Consider the following 24,110-nt stretch of genomic DNA (forward strand, 5'->3'; position numbering starts at 1 on the left):
ACTCTAACTGCAGGTGGCAGCATGAGTAAACAGACATATGCTAGTTCTGCTGTAGCTAGCGTGCTAAACATGGCAGTGTAGCCAGGGGTAGCACAGGCATCAGCTTGGTCTAATGCATGAGTACAACTTTGCCTAGATGCCCATGGTACATACTCATGCAGTTAGCCAGAGCCACTGCCCATGCTATCCCAGCTACACTGATATTTTTAGCATGCTAGTTAGAGTGCATCTGTCTACTCGTGCTAGGAAGTACGCTCTCCACTGCAGTTTAGAAATACACTAAAGGTCTGATCCTTCCTACAAGGTGCTAAATACAATTACAAGTTAGTTGAAGTTGGTGGTGTTCTGAACCTCACAGAGAAGCTCACCACTTTGGAGGATCTGGCCCTAAAACGCAAAGACCATGCCCTTCATCCCAGGTTCCACCATGGAACCACTCAGCCCAGGGCTGGCTCCAGATTTTCTGCCGCCCCAAGCGACGGAGAAAAAAAAAAAGCCGATCAGCAGCACTTCGGTGGCAGCTCAATCGTGCCGCTCCACTCTTCGGCAGCAGTTTGGCGGCGAGTCCTTCACTCCCTCTCTTCCTCTTCGGCAGCAACTCAAAGAGAAAGAGAGGGACTGAGGGACCCGCCGTCGAATTCCTGCCGAAGACCCTGATGTGCCGTCCCAATAACGGCTGGAGTGTTGCCCCTTTGTATTGGCCGCCCCAAGCACCTGCTTCCTTAGCTGGTGCCTGGAGCTGGCCCTGAGTCAGCCACAGCTCTGGCCATCGATAATTGGAGGGTATGAATAAGGTTATGGTAAATCAAGAATGTAGTGCAAGAGGTGTGCTTTGTGATTTTTGCCCCCTTCCCCCAAACTCCTTGCCACACATACTTTTTCTATTTACCACTAGGCAGAAGAAGTCACTGAAATATCAGTTTGAGGCAACTTATTTGCAATTCCCCCATTCGGCATTCAATCCCAAATGTTTGCATTGCCACCCACTTCTAGAGGTTCTGCTTTAAAATGTGGAGGCCTACTCAGGGGTATGATGAATCAGTGTATCTTCCCTTTCCAGCTAGCACCACTTCTTTGGGGTCAGGTTGTGTCAATTAAATCCCACCCATGCTGATTTTGCCCTATCACAAGATCCAGAATAATGCAATTATTACTAAAAAAAAACAACCCCAAAAATGAAAATTCCTTTTTTTCATTTAAATTATTGCTTATCAGTTTTGGGGTCTTGTGGAGTGATGCCTTTAATGAGATGTTAGGCATTCTCCACCTAGAAGATGTGAATAGATGTCAGGGAATGGAGACCTCCCTGCCCTTCCCATATTGTTAAAGGAATAAACTTCCCAGGTAGGTCCCGACAGACAGTGAGGAGATCCAAGGGGAGATGAAAAAGAGGAATGTGATATGGAAAAGGTTGAAAGCCCTGAGCATGGTTATTACTATTTATTCTCTACATTTAAAAATGTGATGGAACTTCTGTGAATTATTAAAAATTAACATTTTAAAACACATTCAGGTTTTAATGTTGCCATTTTTCTCTAGTGCTAGTCTGAGTAGGAATTATCTGACACAAAATTAACACACATAATATTCAGTTCAGTACAGCCCATTTAGCCCATTCCACTGACTTTAAATGAATGCAATATAATTCCGCCAAAATCCTTTCTCCAAGAATGATGTGCAAGTTAATTAGTATTTTGCAGCATTTATTACACGTTTAGAGACAATGCAGACATTAGAATTCTGAACGCTACATTGCATGACTTCTAAGAATCAGATCTTCACAGTCAAATGTATTAAAAAAGTTCAATGTATCTTGCCTCATAGAGTAAGAGTATGGCCTATACTTCCCTGATAAAAAGAAACAGACATTGATGGCAATATGTTTGCTATCAGAACAATTAAGGAGCATTGATGTTGATTAATTCAATACATGTTAAAAACAGAAAATTCTGGACAGATATATGTTGTTCACCATGGCCCTTATGATAATCAACAACAAGATGCCAAGCACCATATAACTGGGATAGTATAGTCTGTATACTACTAGATCAGGACACTACTAATCCTAAAAAAACCCAAAGTATTACATCATTACTTACTTTGAAAAAAACTGACTGTCATTAAATGGGGGCACTTGGAATTAAGGCTGCAGATATAGTTCGCCTTCATGCAAAACACAAAACTGTAGAGTGTCCATAATTTTTTTTAAAGAGTACTGGAAATGACCAGGAATGTATGTTGACTTACATATATTATGACCCTTTCAGTAAATATATTTGATTAATGATATTACTGACATGAAAATTCACTTTACAGATTCCTTAAACTCTGATCAACAATATCAATTTATAAGCTCTCAGATGTCAACATATGATAAAAGAATGGTTACTTATCCTACAACAGTAACTGTGATCCTTTGAGATGTAGTCCGTGTGGCACCCCTTGTAGGTACATATGTGCCTCATGCATGTGAGATCAGATATTTTTTTAATAGCACTATCTGTCAGTGCTGCACATGCACTCTATTCTCCTCATGCTTTTCTGCGAGGGCATAAAGGGCAGAATGGCCCCAAGCCTTCCTCAGTTCCCTCATAATTTGAAGCCCATGGTAGCTGAGGGCTCTGGGAAGTAGGGATGAAGGGCATGTCATGAGGTCCACACTGACTACAACACCTCAAAGAATCACAGTTGCTGTTGGGTAAATAAGTGTTCTTTCTTCTTTGAGTATGTGTCAATGTGGATTCCACTGTAAGTGACTGGTAAGCAGTAGCCCCTCAGGATGGTGGGAATGAGGAGTTCCAGCTGCATCAGTCAAACAGTGATTGTACTAATACTCTCCTGAACTTGGCATCTGATCAGGCAGGTAAGTCCAAGACATAGTGTCTGACAAAGGTCAATGAGTTACTCTACGTGGCCAATGTAAAGATTTCTTATACAGATTTCTTACACATTTCTGAAGCCTTTAAGACCTTTAAGACTATTGGCTAAGTAAGCAAACAGACATGATGACAGTCTGAAAGATTTGGTCCTGCCAATATATATATAAAGCATTATCCTGGAAAAACTGAGTGTGTGAAGCATCTTTTCTCTTGGCACTGAATGGGAATGTTGAAACTATTAATGATCCTGGGTTTGGGTGGGAATAAAAGTGCTCAAAGTTTTATGAAGGTACCTGATACTACTTCTCTACCCTTTAAGATGTAGGCTGGATGGCAGCTGGGGTTTGCCAGAGCCCCTTGGCTGTTTCCACTATGCCTTCATTTATCATAATTACAATTCTGGCCAGACTGGTGCTGTCAGGATGTCAAAGAGTTTGAGTGATTGCCCTTGTATGACCATTGTTTGGATACCCAGGGTCTCTGCTATGTCAGTTAGGAGATCCTGGAATGCTTTGAAGTTATCAAATGCTGGTGCCAAGGATGGGGTCACCATCTCCTCAGGTGACAATGTTAACTCTTACGGCGGAGAATGAAGGTGCTGTTGTTCCACCCAGTTTTTGGGTGCTGACCATTGGCTCAGGAATTGGTGGTCTGGGTACTGATACCACTGTAGAGCCCCATCTCCTCTTCTTCCTCAATGTAAAGGAGAAGGATCTGCAGGACATTTGAAATGACAGTGACTAGTAGAGCCACTATGAGCAGGGTGTCAGGATATGCAAGTACTAGCTTGGTTGCAACTGGTCAGCCCAGTGCTATTCCTGCGTCTTTCGTAGTGACACTATACAAGAGGGATCTCTAGGGTCATGCTCAGATGGTAACAGTAAGGCATCTCTGTTTGGAGTAGTCCAGTGACAGTGGAGTAGGACGAGTGGTGAGGTGTAGTATTCTCTAAATGGCACTGCCAAGGAAGGATGTCTTTATGTGATTCCAAGCCTAATGTTGCATTGGTACAGATGATGTCCCCAGAGAGGATCTCAATGGTTCTGTGAGAGCATACTTTGGTCTTGTAATCAGCACCATGGTCAGTGCAGGTGCCTTCATTGGTGTCAATGCTAGTTGTGTCTATTTACCTAGCACTACTCTCTTAGCAAAGGACTTAGACTCCCTATCCCTGGAGAAGTGATATTTTTTCTCTCTATGGGGTGGTGCCTCTGTATGCTAGGAGTCATGTTTGACTTCCTCTCGCTTCAACCTTCCTTTTAGCCTCAACCTTCTGTTGGGGCACCAGTGCCAGCTCCAACTGTGGCATCCACATTAACACATCCTTGAAGAACAGTATTTATGCATCAGCTGCAGTGGAGCAGATAAGGATATTTATGACAAATAAAGCTCATAACTTCATTTCATATAGATTAATTTAAGCATGAGTCCTTGCTTAGATCTAGATCTACATAAACTTTAAAGTTTTAAAACAAAACCATTTGTAAATTAAGGTGACTTGGGGGGGGGGGAGAGAACAGTTGACATATTGTTGAAATATCACATAAAAGAGTCACTTTTAATCCTGTAAAAACTAAAACTTTGTCCTAGATATCAGCAGTGAAATTTTGATTACCAATTTTTATTACAATGCCTACCAACGGGATTTATACCTGGAAAAAAATAAATATATCCTTAACTATGGAGTTGCTCCTGATACATTCATAATGAGATTACACAGGCAAATTGACACAAGAGGTCTCCAAATGCTTGGCAACATGGCAACATATCATTAAGGGCTTTTATGTTTTATCTGTACCATTTCCAATGCCCAGTGATTCTGCTAGCATTGTGAATCAACATGATAAAGCTGCTCCAGACCCACCCAAACCCACTGGTTGCTGCTCAGCATTTCTTCCATACCCAAAAATTTTTGCTGCTACTGCAACTCAGTAAATGGAATGCAGTTGTGTCTGCTAATGGTCCTCCTCACCCTTGGCTCACACATTGCTGTCCCCCACATGCTCTGCTAATAGGGCATGGATATTGATAACTCTGCCATCGACTGTATCTGCCCACAAGGGGAACCCCTGCAACCCTCCTTCAAATTTGCCCACAAGGTAGATAATGAATTCTTTCCTGTTACTCCTTAGTCTCATGAACCATGCTTCTCCTCTCTCCCCCACTCCATCACTGACTGAGATAAATTATTCCCTATATGGCCAAGAAAATTAAATCACATTAATACTTTTACCTTCCGAGGGATGGCCAACCCTAATTTCAGTTACCAGCATCTTGGATGTATATACAGGCAGATTAGGCAGAAAGATAAAGCAACAGTAATAGCTGCATCATACTTAAGCTTGACACATGCTTTCCATTATAAGATAGAACTGTCCTCTAAAATCCCCAGTATATTTTTTCTCCCCAGTTTTCCTTCTATTGCAAGATTCCCTTGCACAAAGAGGTCTGCCAACTAGTTTTTCAATCTGGATTGGAGACTGTTTTTGAAAACTCCCTTTTCCATTTTAATTCTGTGTTGTGAGCAAGATCAATAATCGTTTCTGTGCCTCGGGTTCCTCACTAGTTAGGTCTCCAGAACACTCTGGATATATAGAGGGTCTCAATCTGGAGTGCGCAGAGTGAACTTTCTTTAAGTTTTAATGGAGTAAACCCAGTATTCTCCTTTTTTTAACACTATTGTATTTTTGGAAAGTATGTATTAATTGGTACCTCCTTATTATTTGTAGCAGAGAAAAATATTGTGTTTCCTGGTATCTCTACATTATTTATGGACTGTGCCCTTTCAGCCACTTTCCTAGTCTCTGCACAGCAATTATTACTAACTGTTTTTACTCCAATGTGATTCAAGTTCCTGTTCAGCTGTGCCTGTACTGTAATGGAAGGGTGGATGAATGAGTCCTTTCTATATTTAATTGAGATCCAGGTAATTCAGAGATGAATCACTAACCCTTTGCTGTTACAGAATCTATCTCTCAACTGCAACTGTACACCAGGATCCGGGGGAAGAGGGATTATATATATATATCTTGGGCCTTAATGTATTTGTGTAAATTTGGAGTAATGCTGGTGTAAAACTGGTGTAAGTCAGGGAATAATCTTTATATGTATATATGATAGACATAGATATAGATAATGTGGCTGGCAGGCTATTGGAAGCCTGATTATTGGAAGCCTGTCTGGTTTCTGGAGGAACTTCGTCAAATAAAATCATTTCTCAACTTTACCCTGTGGACCAATCTGGCAGCTGGGCAATCCCAAGATTGGGAAGAGGGACACTAAAGAGGTAAAGGCACCTTTGCTCACACTCCTCAAATTCCCAAGCACAATTAGGATGCAGCCTGGGATGTAGCCCATTTTGCCAAGGTATATCAGACTACACAAGAGCTCTGATTATTCCCTAACTTACACCAGTTTTACACCAGCATTACTCCTTATTTACACAAATACATTTGGGCCCAAGGTATGAGGCAGTCAAGAATCAGGCCTATGAAGTCTGCAGCATCAGAACTGCACTCATGCAGCAGCACTGGTTGACATCACAGCAACTTTTACTCTCCTTGCGTTTCCATAAGACCTAACAAGGAAGGGTAGGAATTCAGATAACCACAGTGATACTGACACTGAAATTTAGTATGACTTAAATGCAGTGACAACAGCAGCATTACCATCACCGTACTAAAATGATTATTGCTCACTTTCCTTGGTGTTTTACTTATCTTCATTACTTCCACCGCCGTTGGTGTTTATCCAACCACAGATATTTGAAAATGATGCTCTAAAGCTAGATGAAGATATTATGAGACAATCACCACTAGTCTCAGAGAGTCAATCAATGTCAAATGCTAGTGAGATAAATTTAATGACATTGATATGTGTATGGGACAGATCTGAAGAGTGGAAGAACAGTAACATCAACTAATCACGCAAATTCAAGGTGTTTCTTTAAGCACTGGATTTTTGACAAAACATGCCATTATACTTTTCTTTGTATTCTATCTTAATTGCTAGCAGCTTGTTAAAAGACTAACAAACAAAATATTAATGAACAATTACTATTCTGCGTGAATGCATTCAACCCACACAACTCTTTGTTTCCCCTTACAGTCACACATTTCTATCATTCTAAATTCCTATTGTTGTGTTTAATGTACAACTGGTAAATTAAACAGGCATTATTTTTCAATGAGAAGCCTGTAACACCTTAGAGAAGTACTTCAACAGAAAAAAAGAGAAGAGAAATACTTTGACAAGAATAAAGTCCTTGATTATTAGCTACAATTATTAACAAATGAAGATTGCATACAATGGTTGAATAAAATGGTAATAAAGACCCTATAAAGACACTATATCAGAAAGAAATTCAAGGCTTGTCTATATGGCCCTGCAATGCAGACTCTGGTGGCTGGTCTGCTCCTAAGTGAATAAGCTCAATAAAAGCAAAGCTGGTACATTTGTTCATTGACGTTGACAACGACGATTCCATTTTAATTATTTATGCTCATACTTCATAATGTACTAGTAAACATAATGTAGTATATTTAAAAAAAAGAAGAAGAAGAAGTAGAGAAAGTCTTAGTAATCCAGCAACTCACTACAGTCCCTACTATTAAATCTGTGCTCACATGTTGTAGCCATGGCCGGTATTTTATGAGAATTACAAAGGTTGAGGATTAGTGGAGAATAGGTTAGTGAGCTTTCACTTTGCTGAAATATCACCAGAAGGGAATCCAAACCATCCACTCTGCAGCCATCCTAGCCAGCAGGGTCCCTACCCATGTTGTCTAACCACAAAGCCCCCCCTTCTCTCCTGATTCCTCCTCCTTTTGCCCCATACAAGTTCCTGAGAATCACCTTTCTCTTTCCCGTTATTCGACATGTTTTTCCCTCAGCCTGGAGGACCTATAGCCCCTTTCTCTCTCCCTCTCTCTTTTCTTAGGCCTTACAAATTTCTTTTCCCTCACTCCTGCAACCAATTACAGATGAGTAGGGGGCTTATTGCTGCCATTTGGCATCACTATCACCTAACCACTAAATATGCTCTCTGCTCATGACACCCCTCAATTTTCCCAGCTTTGTAGTGAGATGCAGAGATTGAGTTGGTGCCAGGAGAAGAACTGGGAAACAGAGAGCATGCTGAGTGAGCAAAGAGAGGACTCTCAGCTGCCAGACATGCCTAGACACAGCCAGGAGGGTGGTCTCCAGGAACAGATGAGAGACAAACACTTTTTAAAAGTTCTGACAGATGGCTAGAAAAGCAAGAGACACATGAGGAAAGTTGGGGAGCAGAAAAAGAACCACAAGATGGATGTTAAGTAGATCTGTCTCCAGCTCAAGCAACTTCTTGTTTTGTGACAGTCCTATGACAGCGGCAGCAGAAAAGAGACACACAAAGAAGCAGAGGGCATATGAGACATTCCTTTGCAGCAATTACAGCTATATGAGGAGCTGTGGTAGAGGTGGTTGAAATGACTGTTTGTGTTTTCTTTTTGCCTGCTTCCAAATTGTTGTTTCAGCGGCTCACCATTTGGGCTGTTACAAGAACCAGGCACCTGGAGTGTCCTCTTTTTCATGTCTAATGGAAAGGGAACATGAGTAGTAATCCCTTGGTCTTCCCAACCATTTTTATATCAATTCTATAACATTTTTATATCATGCACCTTTATCATATTTCTCCTTTTCCTTTCCAGATGAAGCTATGCTAAGGTTTTTGTGTAGGGAAGTGCAATTTCACCGAATCTAGTATTTTCTTCAGCTCCTTGTACAGAATCCACTCCCACTCCCCACACATCCTTCCAATCATTTTCACTGAATTCATCTGAACATTTTTTTTTATTTCTTTCCTGTCTTTTTTAGATGAGGTGACCAAATGTAGCATCCCAGGTGATGAGGATGCATTCATTTATGTAAATGGCACTACAATATTTTCCATATTAGTCACTATTCCCTTTATCGTAGAGACTAAAACTTTACTTTTGGACTTTCCTCAGTTATGCCTACATCATTTTTCCTGAGTGGTTACAACTAGTTGAGAAACCATCAATGCATATGGGTAGTTTAAATTTCTCTTTTCAGTGTTGATTACCTTGCACTTGTATGCAACCATTGTCTTGTCTAATGGGCTATATGTGTCTAGGTCTTCTGGAGTTCCTATCTCTAACAGTGTAACATTATGTGTTCTTGGGGAAAAAATTCTACTTCACTTCCATCCTTGATCCATTATATAATTTAATAATTATATTAAATGCTGATCCTACTACTAATCAATTTATTAGTCTTGACCTCTTTCCGTGCTGACATCTGGCCATTTAGTCCTGCTCTAACTCCTTACCAGTTTTCAATTCATAATAGGACTTTCCCCCTCACTGTATGTTAACCAAGCCTTAGTAGCCTTTTCTGATTTTTCATAACAAAAATCATTTCAAAGTCTAGGTCCTTGTGCTTTTCCACTCCACTGTGTGAAAAGGAGAAAAATATGGTCATCACTTTCAGATAGGGCTGGACACATACAGAAGATCTGCTGCCTTTGGGAGCTCCAAACAAACTCACAGGCATAGACAGACAGAAACTGGATTGAGCTGAGACTGGGATGCTCCCCTAATAAACTGGTGAATTATGCAGTAAGTGGGAAATGTGGTGAGGGTTAATGCTGCTCAAAACAGCATTAAACTCTGCTCTCTGGCTTCTAACTCCCTTGTAAAAGGGGTAGTGTGCAGCTGCTGACTGAAAGCTAGTGGCAATACAGCAAATGATTGAGCTGGGAGGGAGCTAGGAGGTTTACAGACTGCCTCTCTTCATATACATTAGATTGAGATCTACAGTTTCACCCTAGAGTTTTCTGAGACACACACCTGTGATTGTGAAAGAAAAATAAGATGAGTTTTCTGTATTCTGCCTCATGGATTATTTTTGAGTAAGTTATCCTTTCCACTCATTTTTCCATGAAGAGGGTCAATATGGCTTTGAATAAATCATAAGCACCAGTTCTGCCATAGCTACTATTTTAGCTCCTTCATGCAGCCAAATTCTAGTTGCTTGTGCAAGAGTGTAGAAACAGGTGGGAAGGGGCTGAAAGACATCAATTGCCCTTGCATCTCCTTTGTATACTTGTAACCCAGTCCCACAGAATTCTGTTTTCTGCATTCACCAAATATAAGGTACAAGAAAGTGTCAGTAAATGACAGCAATGCTAGAAACTTCAAAGGGGAGTGGTGGGAAGGATGGCAGTGTGGTCCTCTTCTGATCCAAACCTGGTAGGAGCTGGAGGATGTCACATGGCAGTGGGGAGCAAGATATACACTTTTAACCTCCACGTCACAATACAGTCCACTAAACTGCATCCGGCTGGACAGACACAACTTGGCCAAGTTGATTTGTCCTAATCATATCATACTCAATAATTCTGCCCTTAATGATTTTGCATGAACATTGGCATTTTCTATGGATCATAGAATCATAGAATATCGGGGTTGGAAGGGACCTCAGGAGGTCATCTAGTCCAACCCCCTGCTCAAAGCAGGACCAATCCCCAACTAAATCATCCCAGCCAGGGCTTCATCAATCCTGACCTTAAAATCCTCTAAGGAAGGAGATTCCACCACCTCCCTAGGTAACCCATTCCAATGCTTTATGCTGGATATGTTCCCCTCTGCTAATTTATACTACTTCATACAATTTTCCACTCTACATCCATATTTATTTTAATTGAACTCATTATCAAGACAGGAAAACCTGCTCTGCATACTCTGAATTAGTAACTTCCCACAGCATCACGTTAATAGCAACATAAATTAGTTCTCCCTCCCCCCCCCCCCAAAAAAGAAAGAAAATCATGCATTAATGTTTATGCATTGCAGCTGGAAAATAAAATAACCCAAAAAATAAATTCTGACAAGATGCATGTAACAAAGTGGCAAAGCTCTTTTGTTAAGTTGACTCACCCTGTCGCCCTGCAGCGAGCTGCTGATATATTGCTACTGATTTATTTTGGCAGAAGTTGCTTATTAACTCTACCTTGGGAATAAAGCAGGTGGGAGTGGATCTTTCAGCTGAAGGAACTAGGGTGGGATTCTGGGCTGTGCCTCTAAAAGGAGCAGCCCAGGTGATCTGTTTAATTTATAGAAGCCACTTCCCAGGCTGCCCTGTGTGCTTTTATGCTGCAATGTGTAGTGCAAACCCTGCTCCTGTAAACCAGTCCCACCCCTTAGTCCTGCACCCAGCATGCCCCCTACAATGGGGCCTGTGAAGGGATCCTAAGAAGACAGCTTTCCATAATGCAACCCTCCCCTGGCCAGACATGGGCTTTTAGTGTCTCTTTATGCTGCTCTGGCTCTTTTAACCAGTGTAAAAGGGCTGGAGCAAGGGTGAAGATCTCACCCCTTATGTCTACTACAGAAAGGATCTCTGAAGGGAACCATTTAGCTTACAGAAAGGGTTACCAGTAGGTTGACATTTATGTTTTTATTTTTATTAATTGAATTACCAATAAAGCCAAATCCCAAGAAGAAGGTAAATCTGGACTAAATACAGTGAGCTAGATTGTGGCTTTTAAACCACAACTGTATGTATGTAGCCACTACACACATTTTGCCTCAGCTAAGCACAATATCTCCTAATGCTGGTCTTTGTGCAATAATTAAGATGCAGTAGCTTGCATATCCCAGTCTCACTCTGCAGTGTGGAATTGGGGGCAAAACCATGTCCCTGTCTACTTCCCCCCACTTTTTGAGTCCTGTTTTCCAAGATCGTTTGTAGGGGCGATCAATCTTTGTGCTCCCCAGACCACAGGAACTGTTTTTCAGTTTGTCATCCGTGTGTAGCCTTCCTGGCTTGTGCAGAGGCTGTTCAGCCATTTAGAAGCTCAGGGTGTATAGTTTCTATTCAAAATAGGGCAGGGAACTCCACCTACTTATGTTGCTGTAATTTTCAAAGTTGCTTTATCAATTAATTTTAAAATTGTATTTACTGTTGTGTTTTGTACAAGAAAGAAAACATACAAGACTGCACTGACACAATGGTCCAGAACTGGTCAAATTCTGTTGGAAGTTTTCTAACCACTGATCTTGAGCAAAAGTGTTTTTTGTTTTTTGCATAGTAATGATGTGAGAGAATATGTATATATAAATTATCTGCATGTGAAAATGATTTAATGCTTGTATTGTGTTCTTAATTTTGTCAGATTATATACTCTCAAAACATATATAAACAAGTGTATAATATTATATATAAATGGTTTATATTATACACTTGTAAAAGTCTGGAAATATGAATGTTGAGAACATGAGAACAATTTTGTTCTCTTCCATTTGGCCAGCAGGATATTTTTCCTGTGTTTTCAATTATTAACTTTTATATAATGAAATAGCACTGGACATCAGTTGAAATGAACTGAACAAGTAGCAGAGTTCCCTGACCCAAAGAATCTATAGCCTAAAGGCACAATGGATTCAATACAGTTAGTTCACTAACAAACAGGCAGTATGCTGAATAATCATTATAGCTGAAACCCACCTAGCTATATCTATAATGATTTTAAAGAGTTTTCTGAAAGACTGGGAGGGAGCTGGCATATACTAATAGGGAGGTTGGTCTATAAAAACTGGTCAGAAGCATATTAAAGCCACAAGGTATGTAGTGGACAAAAGACACGGTAAGGAGAAAATGGATTTGAAATTAAAATTCCTGACCATGGCTCAAGGTGAGTACTGGCAGAAGAATCGGGCCAGTGACTCCAAATTAAGTCACATGCAGTCCTGAATGCAGGGTTGTATCTCTTACATCTTAGAAATATCATAATGAAAAGCTGCATAAACAAATAGTCTGAATTATAGTCCACCATTGTACAGAAAATATGAACTTATTAAAAATACTGCTGAATCGTCAGGCTAAGTCACTCATTCTTCATCATCACCTAACCATATGTTAGTAGTTAGCATTAAAAGCAGTCACAGACAGTTGTAGAAAAGTGTTTTATGGGATACCGTGTTTCAGGTCTCAGAGACAGAGAAGCCCTGATAAGTAAGATGTGTGCCATTCTGGAGGTACCCAGCAGAGTTAGGTCTGGCCTAAGTGCCTAGCTGGGGATTGCCTTTGTGAAGAGGAATCCCCAGGTAGATTGGAACTGGCACATCTGGCTCAAGGCCACCACAATTTATCACAGCTAATTCATGGGGGGAAGGTGGTGTGGATGGAGTGTTTTGTTTTTTGATGATCCCTGACTGCCACAGTGGGCCACAGGGGTCTAGTTGTAACTCCGAGGCTCTAAATAACATAAGGAGACACACACAGCTTCTCTTTAGAATAGGGTGTGGGGATGTAGCAATTAATTATTTACAATGAACTCAATGGAGCTACATCAGTTTACACCATCTGACCATTATTCTGTCATATATCTATAGAAAATACGAGATTGCTCTGAGTAGTGTTGTAGAACACCACCCAGTAGATAGAATTTGGCATACACTCAACAATATTTAAAACTTACTTCTTTTATATTTTGTGTAGCATTAGTTCACAGGACACATTTAGGCTCTGGTTCTGTAAAGGGATATATCAATGCATATCCTTACCTCTGTACAGAGTCCCACTGAAATCAATAGGTCTCTGGAGGGTGTAAATTTGCATGAGCTCTTTACAAGATCGAAACTTAGTATTGCTAAAAGTGTACAGCTGAAGTGTAAACCAAATACTCATAGACACACATATTTCTGCCAAAAAGTTACCTGAAATATAACTAGTTTTTACTAGCTCTCAGTTATCACAGAAAAGAAAACAAAAGAAAAAGCACCCCCACACCTCCCAAAATCCCCACAACAGCAAAAGCTTGCAATTAACTTGTTAAACATGTTATCGAGGGCAAGAAGTAATGACCTATGGAGCACCTCATCTTCTCTGTAATGAAAAACATTATTGCTGCTGAGATTAGATGAGACATTTTGAATACCCTTGCCATTAGATCACAGTGTTCAATGTAGGGTGCATTAGATGAACTGGAAAAAAAATAAAGCATCAATAAAGAATTGAATTATTGATATGTACATTGCAACAAAGCTGATCTGTTTGATTCTTGAGTCTCACCTTACGCTTGATTTCACTTTCTACACTGACTTTTTTTTGTTTTTTGTTTGTTTTGTTTTAGTAATTATTCTCAATAAAAGACAGGTAGTATACAGTCAGATTTGTTAAGGTATTTAAGCACTGCTGTTCTCAGTGTTGAAACACCTAACTGATTTAGGAGCCTAAATCTCATTTTCTCATTTTCAAAAGAGCTCTAGGAACTTAGAAGTCTAAACTCCATCAACAGTCTATAGAACTTAGAGTCCCAAGTGCCTACATTCCATTTGAAAATTAGATTAGGCTCCTAAATCACGTATGCATTGTGCAACGCCTAAATACCTTCAAAAATCTGGGCCTCGGTGTTTACACAGTCTGTAGAGCAGGATCTGTTGAAGCAGGCATACAGATAGTTAGATAGACAGATAAATAGATTCTACTCTCTGGTGGTCTAGCAATACCAAACAATTTCATGAACAATCCTCAGAAAACAGTGATGATTTTTCACTATCAACCTAGGCTGAGGAACAAGAGGTGAAAGGCCACTAGTTTTCTGAATCATCTAGTCTTCCATGTTTGTTTACTTTTAATTATGAAAATGTTTCTCAAATATGCAAAACTTAAATATATCAAGTTAAACAGGTTTTTTTTAAAGATCATTTTATGAGCATCGATAACATTTGTAGCTATCTGAGTTAAAATAGTAAAAGTAGTCATATTTCAGTCTTCAGAACATGCCAGGAACAAAAAAAATTTCTACATGTACAGCCCTAAACATTAGCCAGTTATGGCTTGTTTTCATTTTCTTCTGAAACATAAGGTATTATCATAATAATCATGATCATTATGATCATGAAAAAAAGCTTGAATGAACATAAAAGTATAGCTTATGTAATGTTCCATAATTTTATTTCTTTAGAATAGGGGTTGTGAACATTTCCCTGAGAACTAGGAAGTATAGCTTTATTGGAAGAAATGTGTTTTGAGGAGGCACTTAAAGAAGGAGATGATTGAGGAGTAGCTATAGAAAAAATCATGGATTTGGTTCTGAGTCTAGACACTGGATTCTCAGGATCCCTATCTAGACAGACAATCCTTTGGAGAAAAAGACCCCCCACCCCCAAAAGTTTCATTTTTGTTTTCCTAACTTGATTTCTCACATTGATTTACAATGATGAAAAGCCCTTAAAATATAATTGTAAACTTACTATAAATTACAGTGTCTTTATGGGAGAGTGTTCATGGTGAATGAGGGTACAAGACAATATATACTTTTGATGGACAGTTTCAAAAATCTCAAAAGAGGCCAATTTCATGTACTTTCCAAATCTATAAACAATTAAGACCAATTTTTTTAAAAATATGAGCACCTAAATTAGAGACCTAACTTCATATTTAGGCAACTATGGCCTCATTTTCCAAGGTGCCAGTCACATGCAAGTCCTGGTGACTTCATATTGTTTTTTTCCCTTTTCTCATGAAGATTTCAAAGTTCTGTTTTTCTTGCACTTTCCACTGATGTCGCTTTGAGAGGAATTGCTTAGCTGAATAACTGTTTGAGGGCTGCTAAGAAAGCAAACCCTTATTTCAGAACTGGGTTAAAAGACGAATAATTGCTTAAGGAAGTAGCCTGTACAACAAAAGTAGAATATGACTGACAGGAGACATACTGTGTCAATAATGATTTCAGGATTGTTTATCAAAATCTATGTGAGTCTGACTGGCTGAAATCCTTAACTTGTAAATTTGTAACTGAGTTGGAGGATTTCCCAAAGTAACAGAATAGTATCACATTTTCTGTTTACAAGAGGCTAATGATAATAGTGTATAAAGGTAAAGTTTCATTTGCTTATATTTTATACTAAAAGCATTCCTGTATGTTTGCCCATTAATGTTTCAACCTTATCATGCTTCAACTTGCCATAATATAAACTGGACTTCTTAGGCAGGTTGTTAACGTGATACAAAAATAAACAGCGGGGGATTTGCAAACCCCTAATGTGTAAAGCCCTAAGGCCCAACTTGAGCTTCTATTTTTAGTAGGTGCAGCTTCACCTTCATTTTTACAGTTCAAATCAGAGAGAACTTGTATCTCTCACTACATGTCTTGTGCCTGTAAGAGGGAGGCCACCATTCTGAAAATCTGACCCTAAAAATTTGGCATAAACAACATTTAATTAATGAAGATATTATGTATCTAAAGGCAAATGATAAAGAAAAAAGAATGTCAGTGTACATGTATTTTCGTGTTTAAACAGCCAAGCATGGTTTATGGGGAATAAGAAGGATGATCTAAAATTACTGTAGAAAACAAAAGTCTTCATAATCAAAACCTGGTAGGATATTTTCCACAAGTAGAAGGTTAATGCTGACAACCAACTAATGAGGATAATCGAAATACTCTAAAATTGATAAGAATGAAAAATTGCCCTGGCTCAAACAAGAAATATGACAGCACACACAATATAAACATCATCATACAATGCATACATTTTAAAAAGGAAAACTTTAGTATTAAATACCCACCAATACATAGCAATGTTGCTGTTGACAATGTTGAACTATAGGTAGGGTTTGTTCTCCTATTGATGAATGAAAGATTTATGGATCACATCTCATTCATATTAATTACAGTCTGATGCAAAAGTTCCTGCACAAGGATGGGAAAATAGACCCTTTAAACATATAGATAAATGATGACCAGTATTTATGGTGACTTCTTAGGCACTGTTTTGTAAGAAAGGTAGCTGTAATTTGGTTGTCAAGAATAAGTGGCTTTTCATTGGCTACAGCTCATGTTCCTTTAATCTCTTTGAAACATTCTGAAAATAAAGTAGTAGAAAAAATATTCTAAGCTTAATATAGTTTGGTTTTGATTGCATGCCTCAAACGAATACCATAGATAGTGAATGATTTATGATTCAGTTGGCGTTGTGTGTCTGTTGAAGGATGTATTCACATTATTGTTAATCAAAGACTATATTTTCATGATCATAAAGCATTCAGCAACCATCACTGTCAATCAAATGTTTGTAGACATTTTGACCATAAACACATTATTAACTTTGCTCATGAACATATTTGAGAAACTTTTCAGACACATCCATAAACTTTAATACACATTCCTCAGTTCTATAGCAACAGACCAGATGGGTAAGTTTCAAGGTCACAGGGGAAAGAAAACCTGAAGCCTGATGCATTTCCTGGGGAAAAAAAACAGGCCTACAGAAGTATACAGTGATTGATATGTGATGCATAGTAGTCAGCACTGACAAGTGATTCCATCCTTTTTATGCAATCTTTCAAATATTCATTTAAAATATGTTTAGAGGATTAATTCTCTGAGTGTGATTCAGTGGACTCACTAATCACTCCTGGGGGAATTCTGCGACACTTCGCGCACACCGAATTCATGTCCCCCTGCAGATTTCTTTACTTCTTCACAGAAAATGATGGGGAAGCAAAGGGAAGGGATGGGTCAGGGCAAGGCAGGGTGAGAGAGGGAAAGGGAGGGAAGGGGGATGGGATAGGGAAGGGGAGGGAGATGTGGGAGTGAGAGGAGAGGATAGGGGGAAGGGACAGTGAGGAGAGGAAGGGGGAGGGGATAGGGAAGAGAAGAGCAAATAGGAATGGGGGGGGGGGTAGTGGGATCCCGGCATGTGGGGTCCTCTGAGCAGCAGCAGGCCCATGAAACCCCCACTCCAATACCCCACCCCCTGCATCTGGACCACTCTAATGAGCCCCCTATTCCCCCCACTCCCTCAGCACGTGGACTCTCCCTCTTAAGCCCCCCACACCCAGACCTCCCGCAAGCCCCATCTCATCACATCCAGACCCCTCCTGCTGAGCCTCAACCATCTTCACCTGGACCCCCATGCAGAGTCCCATTGCCCCAACCCTAGAGTCCCCCAATGAGCTCCCTGTGCATCCAGATCCCCCACTGAATTGCCCACACCCAGATTTCCCCACACCGAACCATTTTACCCTACATCTGGATCCCCCACACTAAGGCCCTCTACTCTTGGATCCTTCTGGGCTGAGCCTGCCTGCCCACACCTGGTGCACCTGGCACAGAGGGACAGGGCCACACGGTGTTTCTGGGGAAGGCCCAACCCTTGTGCTATGTTAGAATTGGGTGCAGCTTCACCGCTGAGTCTGGGGTGACTCAGCGGTGGGTGGGGGGGAGCTGCAGGGTGATCTCCCACCTCTATGCAGCCAGTGACTTGTGCTCCACACTGCCATGCTGGAGCCTCCTCACTTATTTATTCACAAATAAAATGTCCATGATTTTGCAGAATTTTAAAACATTTTGAGCAGAAATATTAATTTTTTGGCACAAATTTTTTAACTTTTTGGCAGAGAATTCCCTCGAGTAACTACTCATGATTATAATCAAGCGCCAAAGAATTTTGATGTACTAAGTTATTAGACTTTAAAACTATCCATGTGATAATAAATCTGCATCTGCATTACTGTTAAGAAATATCACAAGGGCATGTAACATACTCTTGCCCCACCCACCAATGCTGATTAAAAGTTGAGAATCAAACAGATCCTTCCTTTATTATTTCTAATGGAAGGGCTTCTACTGGACTTACTTTAATTTTTGATGTACAGAAGTACCAAAAGACATATTGTAAACTCTTTGGGGCTTTTATCTCTGTGTTCAGTGCAAAGCACAATCCTGGTCCATGCCTGGGGCTCCTAGACATTACGGCAATACAAATAAATAATAATAGTTGAGTGGTGCTATTTACAAAGATATATGATGTGTCATCATTTTCATCCTAAATCCTTGTTTTCATGGGGTTACCATTTAGGCTGTTGAACTCTATTACAGAATAACTCAATCTTAAAAAAAAAAAAACAAAAAAAAAACAGCTACATAACTATTAGAGATGGATATTACTGCCTGGTGTGACAGGGAGCTGGGATCTTCTGGTGAATCACCCTGTTAGCAGGTGTTGGAGTTCTACTGTGACATATTGATTCCTTCTGATTCACCATGGCAGGTATACCTCTCTCATCTTCACCGCAGATAGAAGGGAAATGAGAATGGTACTATGGACAGAGGGGCTGAGCACTTCTCACAGGGAAAGACCCTAGGAACAGTCAAAGCCTGAGGAGAAGACTTGGGCTGAAGTCTATGTTACTGTTTCGTTAAAAAAACAACTTAACCCCAGGAAAGGGTGGGTTTTCACCCTATTCGAAGTAGGTTAACTTTTGGGGACAAAATAAAGATGGGAATGGCACATGCTTACTCCTATAATGCACCTGTCCTGTCCCTTCAGACAGATGGATGTCTGAAGCCTACACTCCTATCACATTTGTAAATTTCACAGATATAGTGTTACCATTTGAAAAAATATTTTAAGTAAATAAGGTTACAGATTATGGGCCAAATTCTCAACTGGTATCAATTAGTGTAGCCCTGCGGTCTGATTCTGAGCTTCTGTTCTTACTCTACTTAGACCAAGGTGTTTTTCTCCTCTCATACCAGGCTACATAATGGGGAATAACATTGTGATGGTCGCAGAGAATATTGAATGTTGTTGGATAAGATAGTGTGTGTTTTAGCAGCCTTCGCAAGAGAAGTTTCTGGTCCATGCCCTCTGAATATAAAGAAGTATCAATCTCACCATTAGCCACCCCATATTGCAAAGTCCAGAATTATATGTAGTTCTCCCATTTCGCTGCTTTCTTTGCTGCCACTATGCCATCTGGCCAGCAAAAATATTTAGCACTGAATCAGTTTTGTGTCTGTTACTTTCACAGGATAAACATTTACATTTGAGCTGTGTCCAAAATCTTGAAGATAAGCAAAAGAAGTGGTGGGAAAAGATGTCTCTCTCTCTCTTTTCAGTTCAGGACAAATGAAGCAGAAAGTCTGTGCAATTGTAGGAAAAGAGGCTTCTGCAAACAGAATTTTCTTCGCAAAATATGAAAAATTCAAGAACTTTATAGTGAACAAAAAAGATTGAACAATTGGAGCGACTTTTAAATAGATATGGGTGAATTGTCCAACTAAAGTTCAATGACTTTATCCTGTTACCTTCATATTGGTTAAGCAATGCTGTTTTATCCAATTTGTTATATTTTATATTAACATATTAACATATCATTATTCATAGCATGTTCCTTGGTTATTTGATATGTAAAACTATGGCGCATACTGTACATTATGAACTTTTATGTACTCTGTGTATATCTCCGAGTCTTAATTCATAACTTTGAGTGACTAGGTTTAGAGATACACAGACATTTTATTGAATCCTTTACTTCATCCATTCAAAGAAGCAGAATCTTTGCAACATTTTAAAATTATTCTGTAAAATGTACTAGATGAAGAAGGTGCATAATTCAGATTTGAGTTGACAAATAATTGAAGATAAAGTATTATAAAGTGCATGTAAAGTATTATATCCATTAGTATTGTATTGTTCTGATAAGAAGGTAGGAGGTTTAAAGAAAAAACTGTGGGTTGGAAGATCTGGCTTGTATTTCTGGCTCATCATAAATTTATTGTGTTGCCTTGGGCAAATCTTTGAATTATCTGTGTGGGGAAATAGAACAGGGGGGCCTTCTTTTTAATAGTCAAAGCTGTGAATCTGAAGCCCCCAAAATAAACCCTCCAACAGAGATCTGTTATGCTAACTACCCTTACACAAAGCAGTACAGGCCTAGGCCTAAGCAAGACTGAACAACACAGTTCTCTGCCAAACTCGGTCAAGGGTCATGACCAGAGGAGGGAGGGGGGAGGAAGTAACAGTGGTAAAGTCCTCGGCAACCTAATAACCGCAAGTTTATGAAATATAAAACCGCTTGTATGAAGAAATTGCTTTTGCAAATGCCAACTTCTCCTGTGATTCCAGCTATCTGCAAAATTAGCCAATCATGTATCCTCTTTGAGCATCCTATGTTAACCCCCTTGTGCCCATAACTGTAAAGCCCCGGAAAATAATATGTCGAAAAATACCCCTAAACTGGTGCCAAGTACCACCCCTGGGGAAAACCACCAAGCGCCCCCGTACCCAAATAAAACACCCAATTCTCGGAAAATAATGAGGAAGGTGCTAGGAAGGGGCAACTGACCCCAACCCCAATTTCTTAACTCATGACGTATTGTTTGTACTTTGCTTGCGGTTTAATGAAATAAAAGCCACCTACGAGTGGTCCTAGGGGTGTCAGTCTTCGGACTGCACCCCAGTGCACTGGTATGTATGTCAATAAACTGGCCTCAGGCTTGAGTCTGTAAACTGAAATTAATGCGTGGGTGTCATTGACCACAACATGTGTGTCTCAATTTCTGCATATTCAAAATGGGGATAATACATGTTTACCTTGCTATGGTATGGTACAGCTGAGTTTATTAATGTTTGCAAATAATTTTGAGATGCTCAGATGGAAGATGCTCCGGAAGGTCAATGTTTTAGTATTTTAGATAACTCAAGTAGTTGGTATAGCCTACAATGAGCTTCAAAGCCCAAGACAAAAGGGATATTACTGATTTCCATGATTCTCATTTGCTATTTATCTTCTTGAAAGTTGGAGCAAGAACATATGTAAACATCTGGCCAGCGACAGTACAATAAATATGTAAAATCAACACTGACATAATCTCTGCAATACTGCATATCATCATTGAAATAATCTGTTCACTGTTTGCCATATGGAAGTCTATGCCAACAACACATTACAAATAAGAATTGAAGGTGAAGGACATATCACTGTGACATTACAAGCAGAGTTTCTCTAAACTCGCATAGTGAGGGCCAAATTCTGAGAATATGCTTGATTCAGATGAAATTTCTGGTGGATGTGTGTGTATCCCAAGGATAATTATACCTTGACTGATCTCTTGGATTTTTGGACAAGTTTCTTATGAACCTGGATATGAACAGGGTTTCTATTTCTGCATATTATTCCATCCAGACCAAAAATTCACATTGTGACCTTACATGGCACAACACCTCATTCTGGTTTTCAAAAGCATAATGGATTCACAGTCATTTCATTACCTGAAATAGCACTAAGCATAAACAGTTTTATCTAAAGTTGACCCCAATGTATATCTAACAACAACAGAGCAGGTAGAGATGACGGGTAGGATTTTCAAAAAGCACCTGAGGAAGTTAGGAGGACAAGACACATGGAAAGTCAATGGAATCTGACGAAAGTCATGCATCCGACGAAGTGGGTATTCACCCACGAAAGCTCATGCTCCAATACATCTGTTAGTCTATAAGGTGCCACAGGACTCTTTGCTGCTTTTAATGGAATTTAAGTGCTTTTGAAAATCCCACTCTATTTGTTTACATTTTTCAGAGTCCAGACAACTACTTCTGATGTACAATATACTTAATAAGATCCAGTTCAGCCCATGTACAGTTAAGTTTCCCTCCCCTACTCTTTAACACATGCAAGCAGTAATTAATTTAGTAGGAAAACAAATCCTCCCTCATCCCAACCTATTGGCTTCCCTAGAGCTGAATGCTTAATATCTTTCTTTCAATGAATTTATTTCCCTTATCTTCATTTTAGAGTGTGTGTCTGCATTTAGATAGACACATCTATATATTGTGGTAACATTATCATTAAAATTTCTAAATATATTATTATACAGTATTTACATTTGTCTGAAATTTCACACTTTTATATATCATCCAGTCTCTAGAATTTATACAAATATATCATTGATAGACTAGGATTCTATTATTTGGCTTTGACAGGTGTAGGTTGAAACACAGTGGGCCATACTGTCCATATATGAATTTGGATAGACCTGATGGAACTGTTTTTTTGTAGTTTTTCCTAAATTGGCACACACACAAAATTCCCTTTTCTCATTTACTGTTGTTTCTGCTTTCCTTCTCCCTCTTTCTATAGCCCTTGTCCTATACATGAAACCTTACCCTAGCATATAAGCATCTCTCTGTGTAGTTGACATGCTAGCCTTTGGGTCAGCTGATAGGGGAGTGGCAGAATTTACAAAGGTGGTAATCCAGCTGGTGTCCATTTCTCCATAGACAGACAGATTTGTCAGCTTGTTACATCAAGGACAAAACTAAGAGAGGTTTGATTTTCTTTTGCTTTTGTGTGCTCTTGCTACATCACGTCTGTGTGGTCAAGAATATGTTCTGCAAATGGTCAAAAATTTTATTTAAAAAGAGTCAAGAAACCCTTTTGCTAAAATTAGGATCTGTAACGATAACATTGGACTCAATTTATTTTGTTGGGGATTTTTTGGACTGAAGCAAATGACTTTTTGTGGGTTTTATCAGGAAACAGGCCATATTAGAAGCTTACACATATTGAAACAAAGGCCATTTAGCCAAAGCAAGGTCAATTATTTCCTAATAATAAGATTTTGCACTGATACGTAGCTCTTTTATCAGAGGATCTCAAAATGCTTTACGGACACAAATGAACTAAGCCAAACCACAATCTCTTCAGATAAGATACTATTTTTACATCCATTTTACAGAGGAATAAAATAAGACATGATGATTTGATCAAGTTCAAACAGGATAAGGTGATCTGCTCAATATCAAACAGCAAGTCAATGATGCAGCTGGGAGTTCTAAAGATCCCAGAAGTTCTAAATCTCAGTCCCTTGCTCTGATTGCTATCTACTTACAAAGGGCCTATCACCATAACATCTGGGTATCATTTACAAAATGAAAATGATAACAGATAGTATTTTCCTAAAGTAAGAGGAGAAAACACTCTGCCTCTATCCACTTCATTGAATTCAATTAATTGAAAAAGACCGGACCTAGAGGGACAACCAAATAGGGCACCATCTGCCAAGGGGATTACAAAACCGTATTTGACTTCCATCACACTCTACAGTTAGCACTATTCAGGCTCTGCTTGAACCCAAGGGCACATTCTAAAGCTAAGATTTTACTTCTGAAGATATCATATGCATGGCTCCCATGAGTTCATCTCCAGGAAATAACAGCCAAAGTCTCTCCAATGTTTCCAACTACGATTTTAGTAGTTGGGGCAAGTACTTTCTAAGATAACCCTTTAGAGTGTTGCAGATAATAATCAAGACCTTAAATTGTATCTGGAAGTGAACTGGCATCCAGTGCAAACTATAGAGCATGGGTATAATCTCAAAATATCCATCTTAAAAAAAGGTGGGAAATCACATTCTGTGATTTCCAACAGTAG

At 39.4% G+C, this 24,110-nt stretch overlaps 1 protein-coding gene across 18 annotated transcripts in view; it reads right to left on the reverse strand.

Moving 5' to 3' along the window:
* Window positions 1-24,110, reverse strand: part of PCDH7 (protocadherin 7) — a 398,059-nt gene that overhangs the window by 220,299 nt on the left and 153,650 nt on the right. Inside the window, exon 2 of one of the 18 annotated variants that reach the window (XR_010601525.1) lies at window positions 16,458-16,581. The exons of the other annotated variants lie outside the window; for them this stretch is intronic. The gene's annotated coding sequence lies outside the window, so the exon portion shown is untranslated. The remainder of the gene's footprint in view (window positions 1-16,457; window positions 16,582-24,110) is intronic. 18 annotated transcript variants of the gene reach the window in all.

Source organism: Chrysemys picta, chromosome 5 (assembly GCF_011386835.1).
Source record: "Chrysemys picta bellii isolate R12L10 chromosome 5, ASM1138683v2, whole genome shotgun sequence".
In the NCBI taxonomy this organism is placed as follows: Eukaryota; Metazoa; Chordata; order Testudines; family Emydidae; genus Chrysemys; species Chrysemys picta.